Source organism: Monodelphis domestica, chromosome X (genome assembly GCF_027887165.1).
Source record: "Monodelphis domestica isolate mMonDom1 chromosome X, mMonDom1.pri, whole genome shotgun sequence".
Lineage (NCBI taxonomy): Eukaryota > Metazoa > Chordata > Mammalia > Didelphimorphia > Didelphidae > Monodelphis > Monodelphis domestica.
The window spans coordinates 36,562,271-36,586,407 of NC_077235.1; the positions used below are offsets into that span (position 1 = coordinate 36,562,271).

At 41.8% G+C, this 24,137-nt stretch overlaps 1 protein-coding gene across 7 annotated transcripts in view; it reads right to left on the bottom strand.

Moving 5' to 3' along the window:
• AFF2 (ALF transcription elongation factor 2) overlaps window positions 1-24,137 on the bottom strand; it is a 528,832-nt gene that overhangs the window by 114,641 nt on the left and 390,054 nt on the right. The window lies entirely within an intron of this gene.

Below are 24,137 nucleotides of genomic sequence, written 5' to 3' on the forward strand. Positions count from 1 at the left end.
ATGTTGGAGGCCTTCCGCCTTTCTCCTGAAAACTGAGAATATCAGTGAAGGCTGCAGGATTCCTTGATCTATTAAGAATTTTCTTTGACAAAAAATATTTTCTCATCTCCAGAGACAGTCCATGCTTGCTGTGTACAGATCCTTTTTCATGTATTTTGGACTGGATTCTGCAATTTTGGGCTAATACGACATCAAAGAAATGTACTGGGCTCATGCTGGAGACTGACCAGCAGCTAAAAGTACCAACGTCTCATAGTCATCCTAAATGAAAGACAAAGAACCACAGGCTAAACAGAGCAACCTGTTCAAAGCCTTCTGGAACCTTTCATAAAGAGAAATCATTTAGGGAGCTAGTCTCTAAGTAATTTATCTTGTGGTGACCTTTGTTGTTGGACACAAAAAGATCCGGTCACGAGACTAGTAGTCATTAACACCTGGATATATGACAGGTGCCTTCCTGTACAATGTAATCTAAAGATGTGATCCTATGGCACAGAGAAGAAATTTCTCTTTCAAAGGCAAGGAAAGCATCTTAGAAAAATATGAGTTTTTCCAACTTTGCTGATAAAATGACACGTTCCAAATTGTTTATTGAATAGATGCCTTTGTTGCTTTGGGAGCATCTTGGATTCCAGTGTTGCCCACTATTGGAAAACAATCCTTTGTGATCTCTTTCCATAATCCTTGGTTGTGGCAACAGGACAGACATACCATTGCAAACACCACCACACTAGCCTTAAGAAAAGGCCATATTATTACTGGGATACTAGTTAAGATATCCCAAAAGGCAATTCTTTTAGGCCTGTCCCACTTAGTAACAAGCCAAAGATGATTTTATAACTTATGAAGGGGGCCCACCATTTGGATCAGCTGAGTCTACTTGGACAGCTCCAGAGCACTCAAGTCTCAAGAGGGCTGTGGGCTGCCTCCAGCTAGGAAGGTCTTGTACTTCCCCACAATTCCCCACAGGGTTGAAATCACGAATGCTTCCCATGTTGAAGGACAACCTAGACCAGGCATGTGCCAGGCCAGGATTTTTGCTATGGTAGTATTCTGCCTCCCTCAAAAAGGAAACTTTAAAATTGGCGATTTGAAAAAAAGATATTAATGATTCCCTTAAAATTAGGAAAATATCCAAGAAAAGGAATCATCTAGAAAGCCTGCTAATAAAGCATCTACCTATCATTACCACTTTCTGTCTTGTAAGAACATGGCATATTTACTGAGGTCTCAAAAGATAAGGCGGGCATAAAATATGATCGGAAGGAAGGACAACTGTTGAAGTTGGTTTCAGATAAACTAAATTTCCAGGATTTATAAATTCCCTTCAAGATGATAATGGATACATAGAAGACCCAAGAGAAGGGGAAAAAATTGTGTCTTGCCATTTCTTTAACAGTGACAAACTTATCACTACAAACATAGAATGTGTTTTTGCATGCTATGACGAACAAGGAATGTGTTGTTCATTTTATCTAGAAGATTCCAATATTAAAAATTCAAATGCTTCATTAAGAGACTTCATTATTCATTTTGCAATGAACAGTTAGAACTTCAATTGACAATACTTATGGAGCACTGCCTATATGTGAGAGACTATGGGTCAGGCCTTCAAGTGGTCAGTAAATAAGCATTAGTTATATGCTTACTATATGCTGGGCACTGTTCCAGGGGCCAGAGGGGGTGGAAAAGGTAACATATGGCTCACATTTGAATTGGGAAGACAATATGCAAATAACGGCACAAGCAAAGCTATATAGAAATGGAAGGAAATCCTAGAGGAAGACATTAGCAGTGGGGTTACAAAGAGGAACAGGAGATGAGTTTAGTGCTTTCCTTAACTTTCTAATCCAGTGGGAAGGATAAAACAAGTTTGTAAATAACCAGAGAGCAAGGGAGAATGTAATCAGTGTCAGAAGAACAGCATGGATCAAGGGTAATGATGGCTTAGGAAAGGGAGAGCCAGTGAATGTGCACTTCAGTAGACAGAGGAGGCATCTGAATGAGGCTTTAAAAAAAGTGGGGGCATCTGGGTGGTTCAATGGACAGAGATCCAGGCCTAGAGATGGGAGGTCCTGGGTTCAAATCTTGGCCTGAGACACTTCCCAGTAGTATGACCCTGGACAAGTCACTTGACCCCCATTGCCTAGCCCTTACCACTGTTCTGCCTTAGAACCACATTGGTTCTAAGGCAGAAGGTAAGGGTTTAAAAAAAAAGACAGAGGATGTACACCAGTGGAGGGGTGTGATGGGTATGTTTCTTAGGGAGGATTGTGTCTGGTGTAAAGAGCTACATGAGCAAAGGGGTACAAGTAGGTTTTTAAAGGTAGGTAGATGGTACAGTGGATAGAGTGCCAGGCCTGTAATCAAAAGATTTGAGCTCAAAATCCAGCCTCAGAGACTTACTAGCTGTGTGGCCCTGGACAAGTCACTTAACCTGGTTTTTTTTTGCCTTAATCTACTAGTGAAGGAAACGGTAAACCATGCCAGTATCTTTGCCAAGAAAACCCCATGGACAGTCTGGTCCATGTGGTCACAAATATGTGGACACAACTGAACAGTAACAACAACAAAAGATTTTGGTGAACAAGTTTGGAAGGAAGGAGCCTCGAGTGTGTATCTGGGGAGCGAGTGTTAATGAAGACTGGCTCACTAGGTTAGAGGCCCGTGAATGTCAAAGGAAGAAAACGTGCTCTTAATAATTTTAGCAGGACCCTTTGTACGACATTAGTTCTCAATAGAGTTGGAGCTTTATAGGCTAGGGAGTCTGGGGTTCTGACATGGGCTTGGTGTAGGTGGAACTTTCAGCCCACTTTTCCTGTGTATCCCTATCCTCTGCCAGTGTGACCATGCCACACGGCCAATAACGTGTCCAACTCACTCATCCCCACCCTCTCACCACCAAGGAGTATGTTGCCAATAGCAATCCATTCCCAGGGGCTACCTTCCCCCATATATGCGCCATACTGCTCCATACTAGCCCTTGAGTGTCAACAACCACTGGCAGTCCTAGAGGGCATAAGCAACCTCTTTTCTGGTTCTAGCTCTAAGAATTTCTAATGGGATCTCAAAACATACCAGCCCCTCACCCCACTCAAGATTCTATGGGGCTAATACTTCGCTAAGAGAGGCAGAATGAAACAGTGAATCAAATACTTAGCTTGGAGTCAGGAACACAGATTTGAATCGTACCTCTGACCCTTACTCACTATGAGACCGTAAGCAAGTCACTTGACTTCTATGTACATTTATTAGCTTCCTGGAATTTGGACACTAAATAAACTGCATTAGCAGGAGAGCCATGGCTGGGCACCTATGACTAATAGATATCTGAGGTGGGATTTGAACTCTGGTTTTCCTGATTCTAAGTCCAACATTCTAGCCGCTTAGGTGTCAGGGGTGAGGTATGGGATTTAGGTGCTAGATTGAGAAGTGGTAGCAATTTCCCAAAAGAAACTGCAGCAAAATCTGTCCATCTCCCCAACTACAGAGGGAGTCTTTTTAATAAAAGATTTTCTTCATTATCAAATATTTTCACAATCAAATCAAGCTGAGAGTGCTAAACAGGATGGGTCAATCTACTCCCTTAGCAAGCCTATGACTTTCCAATCCCAAATCTCCCTCCCTGGCCATCCATCCCTCTCTCTCCTATATGTGCTGTTTTCCCCAGTAGAATGGGAGCTTCCTGAGGGTAAAGGCCAGCTTTGCCTTTATCTTTGTTCCTCTGGTGCTTGGCACATCGTAATCACTTTATTTTTTACTCTTTCATTTAAAAAAAATTTTTAACCCTCACCTTCTGTCTTGGAATCAATACTGTGTATTGGTTCCAAGGCAGAAGAGTGGTAAGGGCTAGGCAATGGGGGTCAAGTGACTTGCCCAGGGTCACACAGCTGGGAAGTGTCTGAGGCAAGATTTGAACCCAGGACATCCCGTCTCTAGGCATGACTCTCAATCCAATGAGCCACCCAGGTGCCCCCTCTTTCATTTTTTTAAATATTAAAAGAACCTGGTTCTTCCACTTTTCAGTTGGAACAAACACCCAAATAAATGATCTTAGTTGCTTCGTATACATGCAAGTGTAAATATTTCTCCAGGGTCCAGGCAAACCTATTTTTGTACCAGAATTTTTCATGTCATTGTTGCTAAGGCCTAGAGTTTTATATAACACAAAGGAGAAGAATAAAGAAGAAAAATATTCCAGGAACAAAGGTCTTTCCTGGAAGATGGGCTCATTTAATAGTCCAGAGAATGGTTTCAGGGTCAGCATGATGAAATAAAAAGCAGTCAGGAGACTGTGGCTCTAGTACTGGGGCTGGGTGACATTGGACAAGTCATTTCAACTCTCAGCTCCATAGCTCATTGGACAGCCTTTTCAATAGATGACAAGGGAGCCTCGAATAGTAATTAAGAGTACTAGACTTGGAATCAGATACTTCTTAGTTGCATGGTCCTGGATAAGACCCTTGAACTCAGTGTGCTCAATTTCCTCATCTGTAAAACAAAGGAGTTAGACTCAATGGCCCTTAGGGTCTCTTCAAGCTCGACTATACGGCTATCTTTAGATCCTAAGACAGCAATTACTACCTTCCTTCTAAACCAGCCATCCGTAAGTCCTTCAAACATTTACTGGAACAAGATTTCTACGCCCTGTCATCCAGGAAGCGTGCCTCTGGGCGCCCTCGGCATACCTCTTAAAATGGAGAGAAACACGGCTTGACCAGAGCGGGACAGAAGTCGGCCAGAGAGGTATACTAGAGAGAAGTTGAAATGGATGGAAGCTGACCTTTAAGCAAGAAAGAAGAAAAATATCTGCTGCAGCAGAATAAGGCAGAGAAACAAATGAGCTCTACGAGGTCCTAAACGCAACAGGACAAAAGGGCACACAGTAGCGGATTCCTACTGGTAAAGAAACACTTTGGCTTCTTGTAATTCGGAAAGAAAGGTCTCTCAGAGGCCTGGGAGAGATGCTCACCTTAATTTGCTTGTGCTAAACTGTGCCTCTGCATGGTACAATCCATGTGTACCTGGCCCTGTATGTGTTGTGTCATCAAACCCAAAGATCACAGACTTAGAGCCAGTAGGGACCACAGGGCTCAGTAGATGGGGAAACTGAGGTCCAAAGAGAAGATCACACCACCAGTTGTAAAGAGGAGAGGCAGAATTTGAAGCCAGGTCCTCTGACTCAGCCTTGCAGGCTCTAGGGGTTTGATGGCAATTCTTAGCAGGCCATTCCACTGACCATGAAAATCTAGGCCTCCATTTAGAAGTTTTAGCCCATTACCTTTCAGGCAGGTCTTATCTGGAACACTGCACCTACAAAACAGATTTTTTCTGAAAGAGGGAGAAGATAGCACTGGGGGGTGGGTGGAGTGGGAGCCCTTATTTTATGCAATCACAATATGTACAAGGTGACAGCATAGATGTTTCTGTTTATTGTGAGGGGTACCAAAACAACAACAACAAACCAACCTTCTAGAACAAGATCGAGAGGACAAACTACTCTGTGTGTTTATGTGAGAGACAGAGAGAGAGAGAAAGAAGGGGGGTGTGGAGAGAGAGACAGAGAGAGACAGAGAGAGTGAGAGAGGGAGAGGGAGAGAGAGGGAGAGAGGGAGAGAGGGAGAGAGGGGGAGAGAGAGAGAGAGAGAGATTACCAAAATGAATCCAGCGATGCTCTTCCTATTCTTGGCAAGTTTGCAAATGTGAGCAGTCTGGCAGTGACTCAGCTAGTAACTTGCCCTTTCCTTCTCTGGGCCTCAGTTTCTTCTTCTGAAAAATTAGGAGGTTGGACTTCTCTAGGATCTCTAAGATCCCTTCTAGAGCTGTGGTTCTATGAAACTCTGATTCTAATTTCCTAGTTTATTCTACTACCTCCCTACCCTGCAAACTCTGTCCGTCAATGAAACCAGGAAATCCTTCTGTTTTCAGAAATCCTCTTGAAGACAATGAGGCAATTTCTTTTTCTGGTCTAGCTGCCCTAAGTGATGGAAGTTATTTTGGACCTTTAACGGATATTTTGCTCAGTCTTTGGTGGTGGAAGGAGAAGAGAGCTTGGGGAAACCAAGTCTCAGAAGGCCTCCTGAAAGATGGAACGAGAAAAAGCATTCTTCCCTAAAATCCTGTGGAATCTTTATGAAGACTGAAGCATCAAAGACATGGCAGCACTGGTGTGCTCTGGCCTCCGGCACCCCTCCCTCTGTCCCCACTCAATCACTTCAGGAAATAAGAACAAAACACAAGACCACATCTAGCCTGCTTTGGCTGGGAAAAATACGTTATGCCCATGAATGAGATCACTGAGTCCAAGTGGTCACCGTTGATAACAAGGGTGTGAAATGGATGGAGACTGAAAAGAATACATTTCTTCCTTAGTCACATCCTCCCGAGGGTGCGTGAGCGTGTTTGTGTGTATGCATGTATGTATGTATGAGTTAGGGGTGGGGTGGAGGAACAGAGGACACAGGCCATTTGGCTTTCTTATCATGAGAACAGTCTTCGGGTCATTTCCAATCTGACTTGTATTCAATAGCAAACAGGTAAAAGTCAGATCCTTGCCTCTTAAGGAATGAGACAGAACCTCATTAACTTAACCACCATAATTTATGGCGTGTCATTCCAAAGAGATCCCAGCATATGTCTCCCATATAGCTATACGGCAGCATTCAACTATGGCTACCAGCACAGACATAGGAACTAAATGTAAATGCACTGGGATACTTAGTTCTACCAAGAGGCCATCCTTTCCCCTTTGGACTGCTCCTGAATCAATCCCAGAAACTCGACATTATCCCGCGTTTTGTTCTATAGGCATTCTACGGAATTTGTTTTTCATTTTCTGGGTGGGTTTCTGTGTTATCATGTAAATGCCAAACTGAATAATGGACATCCAGGGTATTTTCAGTATGTATCACACACTTCGAGGCACAATTTTATCACTCATCTGGGTTTGTCAGTGTAAAAGCACTGAATGCTGGAGCCCCCCAGAGTTGTTCATAATACAGTGGACAAATAGACAGATAAACATAAACAAATGACAGAATAATGAATGAAAGAAAAATAAGGGGGAAAGCGTCCATTGTATTAATCTGGAAATTTAATATTCCCTGTTTTGTTGAAATATATGTAAAGTACAAGAGGAAGAATGAAAGAAGAAATACACTAACATCTAAGAGCAAAGCAGCGTGAGTTCCAGTGAAGTACAACTAGAAGAGCAGTGGATTAGGAGTCACAAGACCTGGGTTCAAATCTAGACTCTTTCCACCTACCCCCTTGTGGCCCTGGCCAAATCACTTCCCCTCCTTGGGCTTCAGTTTCCTTATTTGTAAAATGAGGAGGTTAGACGAGATGTTCTCATCTAATGTCCCTTCCAGTTCTATGGGAGAAGAGGAGATCATAGGTTATACAAATACCATCTCCCTTCAATGCTGCTGAGGAGGGCGGATGTGGCCCTGGGTTCTCATATATTCTACTAGCAGGATCCGAGCTCTGATAGATTCTATGCCAAGGTGGCAAAGGCTTTGCTTACAGGCTTACTGACAGGCTGTGCCTGCTGTCCAAGGTCAGCCTGGCTAAGTGGCCAAAAGGTAAGAAATTCGATTCCCTTTACCAACCTAATGATTATTGACCCTGTAAGTTATTACGAACCAGTAACCAATGGCCTGAAGATTTATTACGAGATCCCATTTTTCTCCCCAAAGGGCTCAGACAATCCTTCACATGTTATTCTGGTAAGAAGGAACTTTCATGGTGCTTTGCTCTTGGGAAGCTATATAACACACTGGTTAGAGAATTTGGTCCGTCTCCCTAAATCCTACTTAGGGGAGCAGGACGTCTTACTAGGAGATGTTCCATTGGGTGCCATGATGAAGAATGCTAAGTCATCCACAGTGACTCAGCCTCACAAGCGAGTCCTTCTTGTGAACAAGGCCAATATTTGAACGATGGCTGTCAAGGGTCAAAGGCTATCTCCTATGTCCACAGACTCGCAGTTTTCCTTGGTGCAAATCTATTTGACACATCTGTTGCCCTGGCCTTCAACAGCCATAATATTTGAAGTGAGCTAATCATAGACTTTGTTAGGAGACGAGAGCCTTGAGCAATGCACGCAAGCGTTCAAGGTAAAATAACAAGCCCTAGCTGTAACTGTCAACCACCCCCTCTGGGTAGGCAAGAACCATTGGCAGATCCATTGGGAAAGGCTCTGGAAACGAGAATGCTGTTCTCTGAGGCCTAAATGTTTCCTCTCGAAACCAATTCGTATTCTTGATGACTCATTGGGCAGGCAGGATGGAAAACAAACATGCTGGAGGAATCCGTGACACCATTTGTTCTGATAATTACTCCAAGTTAAATAGTGGTGAGGAGCTGCCAAGGCTTCCAAGTGCATTCCTTTCATATAGGTAAAGAACAAGATGAAATGGAGAAACATCAGTTTCTATTTCCCCATTTCATAAATTATTAATCCTTTAAAAATACATCAGGGTCTTATTGATATTCACTTTGGCTGGCAAGCTTTACAAATGCAAAAAATGTCTGCAAACCTGACAGAGAATGGGATCCTATTGTTTTAACAAGATGAGAATTGTTTTCCAAGGGGCTCCTGGATGTCTGTGCACATATTTTCCCTAAGTAACAGAATAAGGAGGGTATTTCCCCCGAGAATAGAACAGTTCTATTGATGCACTTGGCTCCAGACCCCATCTTGCACTGGCAGTAACACAGACATTTTTGCCTTGGTATTTGGAGTAATGGGACTGAAATAATTTCACAGCACCTTCTGTGAATGATAAACACGTTCGCTAATACGGTTAGTGTTTGCACAATAAATTACAGTACATGGTGTTACACTCACACCAATACTGAAACCCAGCCGGTGAGCCATCTCATCTTCCTTTCCAAAAAGTTAACTTCCATTCAAGTGAGCTTCCTGTTGTTCATGGGTACACATGTGGACAGCCAATTTGCATATAATCCCACGTATATTAGAAATGAATGCTGATGAGAGGTGTGTGCATGCATGCACTCTAGGGATCCATCACCCTCTAAGTACAATAGCTGGGTGCTGGCTCAGTGGATAGAGAGCCAGGCCTAGAGACGGGAGGTTCTGGGTTCCAATCTGGCCTCAGACACTTCCTAGCTGTGTGATCCTGGGCAAGTCCCTTCACCCCCATTGCCTGGGCCTTACAGCTCTTCTGCCTTGGAGCTAATACACAGTATTGATTCCAAAACGGAAGGTGAGGGGTTAAAAAGAGAAAGAAAGAAAATACAATGGCTATGAGTGCTATTCAGTCATGGATAGGAAAAAATGGAGTTTCTGATTTTGAGATGCTAAAGAAATCCAGATGCAGAATCCCAAGGATTTATCTTTTGGAAAACCAGGCAAAATGATTACTCTCAGCCACTCCTGAGAGGCCCTAATTTTCTAAGATCACAGAGAGCTCAAAGTGGCCACAGAGGCATTTTAGCCTAACGCCCTCATCTTATGGATGGGGAAACCGAGGCCCAGAGAAGTCAAATGCCTTGTCCAAACTCAAACTTAGAGTAAATTTCAGAGGCAGGACAGGAATCCAGGTCCTCTGACTTGAGAGCTCTTTCCTCTGTATTTCAGTGTAAGTCTCCAAACAAAAGCTTCTCTTTGCTCCCATGACAGTGAGAATGTAAAGGATAGCACAGCCAAATGGGAAGAGTGTTATCTGCAACTACAAGGGATAGAATGAAGGACTATTTGCAACAGTTTTGAGTTTTATATAGGAAAGATGTTTTTCTACCTGCTTTTTACTTTGCTATTTCTCAGTCTTTTCTTATTCCCCTTTTCCTATTTCTATAGTGTTCTGAGATTAGCAAGATGCATTTTTAACAACCTAGTAAGGCACGTAATTCAAGCATTATCATCTCCATTTTGTACTAAAGGTGGGGGATGACAGGTGCAGAATGTTGCATACGTTGTCAGGCATGATTACGATGTTCGTTCCACTTAACTTTTTACTGATAAAGGAGAGATCATTGGGTAGGCATCAGGTTCTTTAGGGAACAACTGTGAAATAAGAATAACCCCTCCACTCAATCAAATGTTAAAACAACATATCTGAATGCTTTTTTAACTAATTAAAGAGGCAGATAACTATCTGGCTATTGGTCTGAGCAGGAAAGGCTGAGCCAGTCAAGCATCCATCTTCTCCTCCTACCTGGTAGTGTGAGGTCCTAAACTCCAAATGGGATGACACGTCCTCAAGGCAAAGTTTACCTCTCGAAGGTATTATGCTCTTTTCTTTCCCCTCAAAGTACAGAAGTGGTGTTACAAGCACTGCGTGTGTGCGTCTGTGTGTCAGAAGGATGGGCCAGGGGAGAGTGAAGGTGTTGTGCTAATGGGTTTTATAGAGTACTTCATAAGGTGAGGTGAAATGTGACTCCATCTAGTTGGTGAGAACTATTTAGATTTAGGGAGGTGGGGAGAATCTTTATCTGCGGGCTAATATACGGACTATCTAAGAACAGAGGCTGAAGTCTCCTCAAGTGAGCACATCTTGGTGCTGTTCATCTACTGGTTGACCTACTTTCCCCACTTTGACACGTGTGATTACGTATTTGGACTCCTGTCGGACCAGAACCGGACTTCTCATTTCCTGCAGTAATGCAGGTGCTGCACCTCAAATCCAATTTAAATTGAGGTTCCCTTGAACTGTGACATCATTTCTTTAATCGTCTTTTGGTTGTCTGGAGTCTAACCTTCAAAATCTGAAACATGGCTCAGGAAAAATAGGCACATTCTCCTTTTTAATGCAGAGCAATGGCCTCCGCCCCTTTTGCCACCAATAGCTGCCCATGCTCGGAACTTTCTGGAACTTAACACGGATCTGCTTTCCCAAGAACATCAGCAAGCACCATTTTCTCTTCTCAATCTGCTCAATAGATGCGACTCGGTGGGGCTTCCAGGCAACAAGCTCTCTCCCTCCTCTCATCCCCTCTCCTCCTGCTTCCCCCAAATATACACCTTTGCATGTATACAGGGTTCTACAGGTGATCACGGAGGTTGTATGTTCTAGGCGGTGAGAGGTTTGGGCTTTCACCTTGGTATTCTAAGCACTCAGTAATAGGGATTCCCCTCCTCCTTGCCTTTGGTTCTTTTTCATCGACCACCTATCAGGACCGGATTGCCTTGTAACTCTCTGCTGAGCTTTCATTTGACAGAGATAGCTGCAGTTGTTAATAGGAGCCTTCACTTCTGCCCATTTAACTTGCCTCAGTCTGACAGCTTCACAATAGCCACCTTCCATCTAAAGAAAACCCTGATTTAGTAGAGAGGGAATGTGGGACAACAGTCTGTTCTGTATCTTGGTCTCCAGTGAGTTCTTTGGGGATAAAGTTCCACCACAAAGGCCGAGAATGAAATACTACAGGAAAACAAGATGGTCACGAGCAAGGCTGGGTTTCTCTATTTGCTGGGAAAATCAAAAGAACAGCGGTACTTAAAAATAATGGGCCCTGCTTCTCAGAAACGCTTGGACTCAGCGGCAAGAGGAAATATTTGTATTCTTGTGGCTATTTTCATAGTTGATGGTTAAAACACTATTTCTACAAGGAGTGTCTGACTCTGCTTTTCGTAACGTTTCCAGATGCTCAATCTAGAGTCCATCTTTCTCCAAGTAGAAGTTTATATGAGAAGGCACTGACTACGTGAGAGCCAGGTAAGGTTGTCTTCTGTTAGATAATTAAGTGCCCTCAAATTACCACTGTCTAGACAGAGAATCACACTGTGCCTTCCAGTTTCTGTCTTTCTAATAAGCACTTCATATATGTTGTATCTATTTGCTGGCCTATTACTATAAAGCAGCATGATCTGGAGTTTCAGTGGGCTGGCCTTGGAGTCTGGAAGCCCTGAGTTCAAATCCTACCCCTGACAGACACTAGTTGCACAGCCAGCCAATAAGTGCCTTGACCCTTCGTGGGATCCCAGGCATCTCTTTCTTCCCTACACTAGTTCTCAAGAGTACCAACAAGGATTAGGGATCTGCTCTATGCAAGATATTGTGCTGGGTGCAAACCAAACAAGACTTTTGCCCAAGGAGTATATTTTCTCCTGGGATGTGCGTGTGGGGATAATACCATGAAATAAAGCAGGTGAGGAATTTTCTGCTCTACCAAAGGCACTATTTAAATAGTTACTGCCCTTTATTATCACTGCAAATTCTAAATCTGGGAGACAGTCCTCCAGCAAACTAACACCATGTTCATGCTGGGATATGATAAAGCACCAAGCAACTACCGTTCTCCTGAAATCTGGGATTCTCTGAGGGATCTAGTCTTACGAGTTTCCTGGCTGTCCTCTGTTCCACTCTATGTATGCATTATACCTGGGAGTACAATACTTCCTGTTCCCAAGTGATGAGGCACTCATCTTCCAGGGAGGGGAGACGGTCTGTCTTAGCCACCCTCTTTACCTAAAGCTACTCCTCTGACTTGAAGTCACATTTAATATGTGATCAAATAGTCTTCATTTGATTCCTCCTCCCCCCTTTCCATCCCCAGCATATTTACTCTTCTATGTCATTACCAAACGATGGGTGCTTTGTGTAAGCAAGCTTCCTGGATCATAGCACACTCCCAGGAAACTCTTTCAGCCTCTAAGCTATGGTGGAATTTCCATACTGGGAGTTTCTTATATAGACTGCATTATATACAGGTCCAGACTGTGAAATTGAGATTAACTCCACCCTACTTATTTAGAATTTTAGCCACCAGGAATGTATACACCCCACTTAAGGATTAAGCGTGGGGAGGGGAGGTCTATGACCCACCTGTGCTAGCAAGTGACAAATCAGAAACAACTGCCTGCCTCCTGGGCAGGCCAAAACCAAGTTTAAGCCACCATTGCTACCCACAAGGCACAGGAAGTGATGCAAAGAACTGCCTTTAAATTTCGTGGTCACTTCCTGTGAGGGGGTTTTCACCTTGGAACTTGACTGTGGAGGACCTTGGGCTGGAGATCTCAGACTGCTTCTCTTTGGACTGTTATGTGGTGAATGAAAAGGCTGACTCCCTTTCCTTGGCTTTTTCTGGAGGCATTAGCCACTGGAGAGGCCCATCATCTTGGGACTCCTTTTCCCTTGGCTTTCTGGAGTCACTAGCCTCTGGAGAGGTCCCTCATCTTGGAGGAGGCCTCATGGCTGGAAGCCATGTTAAACTTAATCCTCTGTAATAAGGAAAAAGACATGTACAAGAATATCCATAGCTGCGCTCTTTGTGGTGGCCAAAAATTGGAAAACGAGGGGATGCCCTTCAATTGGGGAATGGCTGAACAAATTGTGGTATCTGTTGGTGATGGAATAGTATTTTGCTGTAAGGAATAATGAAGTGGAGGAATTCCATGTGAACTAGAATGTCCTCCAGGAACTGATGCAGAGTGAGAGGAGCAGAAGCAGGAGAACATTGTACACAGAGACTAATACACTGTGGTACAATCAAACATAATGGACTTCTCCATTAGTGGCAATGCAGTGATCCTGAACAACTTGGAGGGATTGACAAGGAAGAACACTATCCACATTCAGAGGAAAAACTGTGGCAGTAGAAACACAGAAGAAAAACAACTGCTTGATTACATGGGTCGATGGGGATATGACTGGGGATGTAGACTTTAAATGATCATCCCAGTGCTCACATCAACAATATGGAAATGGGTTCTGATCAAGGACACATTAATACCCAGCGAAAATGCACGTCAGCTATGGGAAGGGTCGAGGAGGGGAGGGAGGGAAAGAATATGATTCGTGTAACCAAGGAATAATATTCTAAATTGACTAAATAAATAAATTAATTAATTTAAAAAACTTAATCCTCTGCCCCCTCCCCCTTGCTGGGGCCTCTGAATTCCTGCTTGGTTAAGACCAGGCCGGAGTAGCAATCTCTCTCTCTCTCTTAATTTCTTCTCTCTATTTGTAAATAACTACCATGAAAGCCATTCTGACTTGAATAATTCATTGGGATTTAGTCATTAAATCCCTGGTGACCATACTGTCAAATATTCAACCCAACCATAATTTTTATCCCTTACAAGACACATGCTGACATTAGGCGTATACATCATGTGTGTATGGGTACATAACCAAATGAGTTCACAAACTGAAAACACTGCAGACTTTAAAGTGCTATATAAGCGCTCGCTATAATGATGATGACATATGAGAGGCATCCCGGCACTGTGGCCAGTGGAATAGGAGCTGGGAAGATCTCTCTACCACTAAGTAGCTATGTGGCCATGGGCGAGCCTCAGGGCTCTAGGCAATTCTCTCTAGGTTAGAGCCAAGCTGCAGATCTGTCTCACTGGAGAGTTTCCATCCCTGCGCTGTTGAAAACACCCGTCTGGACTCCCACATACCTGTATGTCCAAACATTTCCTGCAGTGATACTGTGTGAGTGAAAATAAACTGGGCAAAGCAGAGGGTTTGGAACGTAACAATCTTAGAAAGGCTGATTCAAAAAATTTCCCGAGAAGTATTTATTTACTTCAGTTTCCAATTCCACATAAATGCAGATTTTAAAGGAAAATTACATTTGCATCTAAACTAACTACTCATTTTTCCTGATTTTCCTCTTAGAATCTACCCAATTACGATAGGAACATTCTAGGAAAGAAATGGTAATGTATTTACTAATAGGTAGCTGCCACCAGACAGCCAAACAAGGGACCTTTTTGGAAACCAACTCTCCAAAGGACAAATTCACCATTGACACAACCGGGTGTTCTAAGCTAGGCGGAATTCCACAGTTAGTCTCAACCCTAAATTCCACCCCCTCTCCCCAGTCATAACAGTGGACTCTGGTGAACCAGTTCCCCTTCCTCTCGTCTGGTCAGGATGGGACGTGCCTTATTGGAAGGATTACATTTCCTTTGATCTCAGAAACCTCGTTTGTTTCATTCTCATCGTTGTAAAATATGAAATGGAGAATGCACCGAGGGGTCTATTCTGCCCTCAGGTTTGTACAGACAATTCTAGCTCATGTCAAGGGGTCTGGTGAATAAGTAACCAGGCAGATTCTAGCTGCAGAAAGATATTGTACTGTATGGTTGAAATACGCCGGAACCATTCATGACTCTGTTTCCCGATAGCATTTTAAATGGCAGTGGTTCAGAACTGCCCGACACCTGGAGCTGAGAAGGCTAGGCACCAAGAGGGCACTTTTCTCTGGGTACTGTTCTCATGCTCAGCTTAGAAAAGCAAAGCCATCAGCCAGATTCTCTGCTAGCCAATAAGCAGAAGGCCATAATTTGGGATTGTTCTTTACGTACACAGAAATATATAATATCACTATATATGTATTTTATACCCTACACACACACACACACACACACATACATATACGCCCTTTTACAGGTTTTATATGTTATCCTATGTATTTAGAAGCTGGCATCTGGTCATTTCTGAATTTCAAACTCATTTAACCATAGGAATACCATGCCTTGGGTCCAAGGGACTAACTACTAAACCATCAAAATGATTCTGAAAACTAGTTTACCCTAATTATTCAGAATATGATATCCCTTCCCATTAAAACGTATACTCATGGGGACAGCTGGATGGCTCAGTGGACTTTGAGTCAGTCCCAGAGATGGGAGGTCCTGGGTTCAAATTTGACCTCTGACACCTCCTAGCTGTGTGACCCCGGGCAAGTCACTTGATCTCGGATGCTTAGCCGTCACCCCTCTTGTGCTTTAGAACCAATACCCAATATTGATTCTAAGATGGAAGGTAGGGTTTAAAAAAAGATAAAAAGTATTCTCACCCATTACATTTGGGAAAGCATATACAACAATGGATAGATTTCCTATTAATCCTTTCTAGAATCATTAAAACCTGAGGGTTAACCCAGGAGAGCTACACTTGACAACAGACCCTGGAATGCATAAGGCAAAAAGAAAAGGTGCAAAGTGTGTCTCTTCCCAATATGGTGAGTAACGGGATCCATAGAATCTTTAAATTAGTGCCAGCATGTCAGGAATTATGGGGATATTTGATTTTTTACACCCACATTCTGTGGAATTTTCCCCTAGAAAGTTACATGGTTCCAATTTCCCCTTCCATGTTGTGTGAGATGAAATAAGAACCTCAATCTGTACTTTCCTTATTTTATGTAAAAAAAAAAAAAACTTGCCCACACTTGCAGGTTCTATGGGTTAATCTCATTTAGCTGATACCCCCTATCACTTTGCTTAATTGATTCTAGAGAATGGCTTACATATAACAGATATGAAGTGTTTTTAATTGGGGAAAAAGGCTTCCAACAGATACTTTGGACTGAAAGCTGTCCATTCTGTGAGACGTCAGGTTTGTTTAGAAACTAGAAGAACAGGAAGCCTGTGATTACTTATTTGCTCCATCAACAGACACATATTAAGCACTTGTTAAATCTAGACGCTAGACATAACGCACTGCAGATCCTAAAAATAACAAAACCATTGGCCCTGTCTTCCAGGAGCTTACATTCTAATGAGGGCAAGATGACACCCTGACATCTATGTATGTAGATGTATGATACATACACAGTAGATGGAAGGTAATCTTAGAGCAGTGGAGAAGGGAAGAGGCTAGATTAGAAAAAGCCTCCTGCAGAAAGAAGGAAGGCTTAACGTGAGTTCTAAAGAGAAGCCAGGATTTCTTGTTTAATCCTAGAAGTAACAGAGAGCCACTGCAGATTTCTGAGGTGGGATAGGCAACGTAGGAGGTACAGTGTGACATGGTCAAACCTGTGTTTTAGGGAGATCAGGTTAGTAGCTGAGTGGAAGATGGCCTGGAGTGGAAGGACCTGAAGCAGAGAAACTAACCAAAAATCTATTACAGTAGTCTATGGATGAGATGAGAACCTGCATCAGGATGGTGGCTATATGAAGGGAGAGAAGGGAAAATATACGAGAGATGTCGTGAAGGTCAAACTTGGCAACCTGTGGGTTGAGGATGCAACTGAGGTTGTGAGCCTGGTTGACTGGGAAGATGGTGGACCCCCTTCAGAATACTACAGGAGTTAGAGGATCGTACGATTTGGGGTAAAGGATAATGAATGCCATTTGGTACATGTCAAATTTGAAATGTCTATGGTCTATCTAGTTCAAGAGATCTATGAGGCAATTGGTGATACAAGATGAGAACTCAGAATAGAGATTAGAACTGGGCATAGAGATAGTTGTTCTCCATTTAGGCATCCAAAGATGATGTAATGCAGGGGCTAATGGCTTCAGGCTTCGAGTCCCTAATCCTGACTCTCTGTCATCAGCTCTCCATTGGACAAGCGTTTCTAAGATTAGTTGTGCACCACTATGCTGGGGACTCTTTGGGTTTAACCATACTTTGTAGGATAATCCATCACGTTCTTCTCGATGGGAAGGAAAGTTAAGACTGAATCCACTTTGAAAAGTTCAGAATTATACATCATCTTGATATAGCTTGAGATAACCTTCTATGGTCATGTGCTCCTTGACTTTTAATTAACACTAGATTAAATGTCAATGAGAGTAAGTATGGGCGATTCCCTGCTAAACAGGTATGAAGTAAGGAGGATTTCCAGGAACCCCAAACATAATCCAACATGGCTTTGCTAAATATTTTCCACAATTCAGCCAGAGATGACTTCTTTGTCATAGTCATCAAAGTAGTCTTCCACTAAAGTAAAGGAGTACCATCGTCTCCCTCTTCCCAAATATACGCCCACCTAAAAGATGAAATCTAGTATGAATAGAACATGGAAAAGCTACCACATTTGGGCTAAGAACTTGAATACGCACTGATGATAAGGGATTGGATTCCTTATTAGGGTAGGACTCTAACAACTACAAATGGGCCAAGGTTAAGAATGGAATAAAAAATTGTCATTTCTCCAAAAAGTATCAACAAATGCTCAAATTTCTATCATTGTATGCTATTGATTCCTTGCTGCTTAGTTAAGCTTTTCATAACTGAATAAGAGCAATTCTGTATCCTAAAACATGCATCGGACTGAAGTGATAACTCAGGAAAACTAAAGCGTCTCTTTGTCTGGAGCACAAATCCAGCTAGCTGGAAGGCAGAAAGAGCCAGGTTTACATATGCTACTACTAAGGCTGCAGTTGCCTTGTCCTGGAAGGCCCAGCGCTGTGAATCAGCAGGGGTCCAGCAATATAAATGGCCTTTTCAATCCTTGCCAACAAGAGCGCTAATTAGTGGCAATTAGAATTGTAGTATTTGTCTGTTGAGCATCTCTTCATAGGCACCGGACTCGAACCACCAACTCCTTTTTTTAGTAAGGACCTAAATACTAGCCACAGCAGTACATTCCTGGAATTGCTGATGGAGTGAATGTGGTCCCACAGCGAGCGCCATATCCCAAGGCTCCAAGCCAGGAGAAGACAGAGATTCTTTGGGTACCAATTCAGCAGATGATTCCTATTTATCCATTTATTCCTATTTATCCAGTCAACACTTGCAAAGTCTACAGCCCAGTTGAGCCCCGACTACAAGGAGAAAACCACCCAGGCACTCATTTTGCTTGCTGCCCCAACATTCTGACACCTAAATTTGGGAGAGGGGGTAGTGATATATCGGTACTCAAAGAAAAAGGTTTTGTTTTGCTTGGCTTGGCTTTGAAAACCATGAGAGGGTGCAGGGAAGGGTAAAATGCTTCCTTTGGATGTGATGTATTCTATGCACTCACTCCCTGTGTCTTTCTGTAAAGGCACCTCAATCATTAGTGTTTGCTAATGCAAATCAAAGTGCCCCCTGGGGTTTCTTTCTCCTATTCTAACATGCCCTTTCAATCAGTGTTCGGGACAGACCAACACCCATGCACCCTGCCATCTTGTGATATTCTGTGTGGCCGCAAGAGGACTTTCATTCTTTTCAGAGAGCCCTTCTAATTGGCACAGTAGCTCACACATAATCTGGGTTATTTTCTTCCTACAGAAAACCCCAGGTTTCTTGATTAAAAAGCTTTTCTCCAAGGCATGGGTGCCTTCGGTTATTTCTCTAGCTTGACTCCTCTAGGAGGCCTTTGTTCATTTCTAAAGAAATAAGCATAGTCCCAGAGTTCTTTACAGAGCTCTCCCCACCTTTACCACAAAATGTCTCATTTTCAGTCCCCTCGAATAAAGCTAGCTAGTTCAAATGATCACTCTCTCATAGAGAAATGCCATCTATTTATCTCTTCCAAAAGAGTTGATGCCATGCAAAAAGTTGAAAAAAAATCTTTAAAACAAAACCGCCAACGTCAGAAAGGACACCATTTTAACTGTGTGAACGGTACAGACTTTGAAGACAAGGTCATAGTTCATTAGAGTTTCTGTGATTGTTCAGTTCACTCTTTCCAGTGTTTCACCTGTCAGCAGATGAGAGCGCTTGTCAGGAAAAATATTATAGTTAATGGTAGTTAATGGTGGCAAAAACTCAATGGACTTGTTTCTATTTGGCTTTACTTTCAGTTGTAATCATGAAAGTGTTATGTGAAGAGCTCCTGTGTTGTTCACTGAAAAGCTTCCACTTCCGATGGAAGGTAACGTAAAGCTTTATCTGATTTATAAAGCAATCTATATAAACCCACTTTTATGTTTTAGTTGATCCTAGCCATTAGCCTGTGCTAGAAGTAATTCTGAAATAGATGTCACCGTAGCAATTTGCGGTACTATGCCAAATTAATCTACAGAAATCCATACCTGTTTCATCAGGGCATCACGGTGGCAAAACTAGAACGCTGTACATTTGTGGGAACGAAAGAAAGCGATTCAGACAATTCTTGGAAAATTTCAATGCAATTCTGGCCTTTTGGAGCAACCAGACTCAGTGCCACTTATTTTCTCAACCGAGAAACCTCATACATATATTAACTACACCATCAACAAGATTTCCTATTTTCAATTTCAAAATAAGAAATTGCACAAAGGGAGAAGCTCTCTTTATCTGAGAATCACGCAAAAGCTGGAGTAGGATTTTTCTTTTCAAAGTGGGACAAGTTAGAAAATTGGGGCCAAAAGATGCTGGGCTTTAGGAGAAGGCCAACTGGCAACATAAAACTCAATCAGTATTCGTATTTTTCTTTTAGTTGCCTATTACGCTCCCCTCTCCTACTATGAGTCATGCCCCAAATAGCACAGATTTGATTATACTTCATAGGGCTCTAGCATGAGACCTAGAATTTGAAATGGGGCTATCTTTGGTTCAGTGCTTAATATCACTTGATTTGCATGTGGTTTTTTTTTCTGATTTACATAGGGAAAATCTGCAAGGCTCGCCCATTAGACGTTTTATTGGGTGGCATCCTTGACATCTTCACTTCTCTAAGGCCGATTTCTACTTCTTTGTAGCGGATGATACTCATCTACTAGTTCTCCTCCAATTACCTCCTAGAATTCCCTAAATGTCCCCCACTGACTGTACAGCCCCCGCCCTGCTTGCTTCCTCTCCAGAGGCATATAAAAGAACAGAGAAGCAAGAGAAAGCTCAACTCAAAGCAGGCCATACATATGTCACCCTTACGTAGAATAGCTAAGTTGGACATCTGCCTTTACTCTAAGTATAGTTTCAGAGAAAAAAAAAAACCATGAACCTTAACTCAGAATACCCGCTGCTAGTTTACCAGTGCTCCTTTCATTGCCCTTTAAAAAAGCTCCTCTTGCTTTTGTCTAGGCTGTATTTCAACCTGAGGTCACACGTGGCCAGTGAATAGTAAATGCATGTTCATAGATTTTTCCAAGACTAAGAAAATGCCAACAATAGATTAATTTATGGAAAACTAGCGTAGGTATATAATTGTCAGTAACCTTTCCATAGCAACCATCAGTAGGTTCCTCCAAGGAAAAGAAATGTGATGAATGACAGTCGTCATTTCTTAACAATTTCAGAGTATTCCACGTTTCTACCTTAAAAAAAACCCACGTTTCTTTTCTCTTGCTGAAATCTGTAATTTGACGCTGGGTGTGTATGGGGAAAATATATAATTTTTTCCCAGAGAAATTATCTCAGAGCCACATATAAAAACTATGTTAAGATGACGATTAATTAAAGGGAAACTTCTCAGTAAAAAAGGGCAATGTGCCCAGAAAGAAGAATTTTCAGTATAATATTTCTTCACAATATGAAGTATGGTTCATAAATAGCTTTCAAGTAAATCACATTCACTGAACCATAATTTGCTCCAAGAAAAAACCCTGAAGATGGAATATTACGAAGGGTGTTTGCAATGTGAATAAATACAAAGAAAAATAATTATCCAAGGAAGAAATATCTATTAATTTAATACATCTTTGACACCCAACAATATCTGGGGTGCTTTTATCCCCAATCACCCAATTATGTACTATCAAGAGACAGATAATGAGAGTAAAATAAGAAGATATAATGAAATTTGTAAATTGCTCATATGTTGTATTTCATTATTGTTCAATGTGATCAAAAGTGATATTTAAGAAAATAAAGGAATTAAAAATTATAATTAAATGGTACAGTTCATACAGTGACAGACATTTTTATTTTTTTTTTAAGTTCGAAGACTGTAAAACCTGGCATTGCAGACCATGCCAATCTGGCTGCCTATACAGTGAATGCTATTGATTAGGAGACATGCAAATGAGCATGCTCATTTTAAAAAGAAAGACGAATTCTTAGCCTTGTTTAGAACATGATTTTCTTATTTACTTAGCCAGACTAAATACCATTATTCTTGGATTATTGACACTAATGTGGTAGGGTAGGGAGAGAAAGGTCATCCAGGTATACCTGTACCTGTGGAATCAAAGATAACTTCTATTCAGATGGCTACTTTCTTATTCAGGATCCTTTCTGAGCTGCAATTCGGCATTTTCAGTTACCGGAGAGAGACCTAGATTCGGATGTCCCATTAGTGCTTCAGACTCAACAACTCCAGAACCTAAAGTAGAAAACTAGGAAAGTCCTAGCTTCTTGGAGTTGGACAGCAACTCGGACATCATCGAGCCCAACCTCTCCCTATAAAGCAAGCATCTCATTGACAAACCGTCCCACAACAACAAAGCCTTGCAATGTTTCACTAATATTTCACTTAGGTACAGCTCTTGAGAAGTTTTCCTTCCATCAAGCTGAGATTTGCCTCTTTGCTATTTCCACTTACTATTCCCAGTTCTGTCCTCTTGAGCTTAGTAGACCAAGTCTAATGTGCCTCTTCCATGTGACGGCCCTTCAAATATCACATCAACACAGCATCTCTTGTCCCGTTTAGATTGCCCATTCATTCAACAGAAAATTTTAGGGGAAATTTTCTAGTCTTGTCCCCACCTTGGACAAACTTCTTTGGATGTACTACACCTTATTCATATCCTTTTATAGGAGGTGGCTTGTTGAGCTGGACATGATATTCTAGATCAGAGTACAGTGGAATGATCGTCTTTGTCCAGAATCTTACTGATGCAGCCTAAGATACTGTTAGTTGTTGGGTTACAATGTCACAGGGATGACTTCTTTTGAGTTTGAAGGCCACTAAATGCTACGGACTGTTTCCTCACTTCTTTTTTGAACCTAAGTGCAGGATTTTACAATAATCCCCACTAAATTTCATCTTACTAGCTTCAACCCATTGTTCTGTCTACAGAAATCCTTTAGGATCTGAAGATGATTTTCCAATGTGTTCAGTACTATTCCTTCCAGTTTGATGGCAAGCTATATGCAAATAATTTTGATTCTTGAACCCAAGTACTGATAAGAACAGGGGCATAGATAAATCATGGGAGAGCTACCTCCAGGAAATTTATTTTCAAGTTAATATTAAAATGAGTTTCCATTTCCTCTGAGGGGTTGAGGAGGCAAAAAAAATACAATTGGGGATTAAACATTTTTTTCTCTCTAAAAGCTATACCTATGGAGGGTAGAGAGTTGACTTCAAAACTAAATTTTTGATAAACTGAGAAAGAAATGGACCCAAAGATAGGACTCATACTTTCTACCTTAGAGATGCCAAAAGTAAATAAAAAGATAAATAAAAAAATGATGACTTTAAAAAGACTTTCTGTCCTGGGCTCAAATACAGCCTCAGCTTGATCACATGGTTCAATGGGGACATGATTGGGGATTAGACTCTAAATGATCACCCTAGTGCAAATATTAATAACATGGAAATAGGTCTTGATCAATGACACATGTAAAACCCAGAGGAATTGCTCGTTGGCTACAGGAGGGGAGGGAGGGAGAGGAGACGGAAAGAACACAAATCATGTAACCATGGAAAAATATTCGAAATTAATTAAGTAAAAATTTTTAATTAAAAAATACAGCCTCAGACAGCTCCTAGCTCTGTGATCCTGGGCAACCCTCACTGCCTAGTCCTTACCACTTTTATGCCTTAGAACCACTATACAGTATTGCTTCTAGATGGGAAGGCAAGGGTTTGCTTGTCTGTTTTTTTTTTTTAAGATCATCAATGCTGATGGATCTGAGAGTACTGCTTATACTGAAATGAGGAGACGGTCTACTTTCAACAAAATTGTTGGTAATTTTACAAAGCTGCCCAAGACAAAGTGTATTGTTTTGATGGACGCTGGAAACAGAAGATGCTATCGGAAGACAGAGAGAGAAAGGAATGGGTAGGTGATAGTAGAGGTAGATAAACTGCCATCTGAAATGTTAACACAAATGAAGGAGAATATTCTGGGTTCTGATGGAAAGATTTAATACTCCAATGAGAGTTGCACAGGATAGACGTCTTCAATGTCAAAAGCATCATGGTCAGTGTGAGGTAGCAAAATAAAGGGGAAAAAATGGATCATACTATCGTTTAGGCTAGCACTTCAGGATGATTAAAGGAGCACATAGAAAATAGGAATTCTATATTAAAGGACTATGAAACTAACAATTGCTCCATAATATAGAACTCTCCTGTTTTACTACCTAAGGGCTACATCTAAACATGGGAATAACGTCTTTCTTCAACTGGAAAGATGAATGGTTTATAATAGAGTTATGTTAGAATTCATTTTTTAAAAACCTTACCTTCTATATTGGTTCTAAGGCAGAAGAGTGGTCAGGGCTAGGCAATACGGGTCAAGTGACTTGCCCAGGGTCACACAGCTAGGAAGAGACTGAGGCCACATTTGAACACAAGACTTCCTGTCTCTAAGCCTGACTCTCAATCCACTGAACCACCTAGATGGTCCC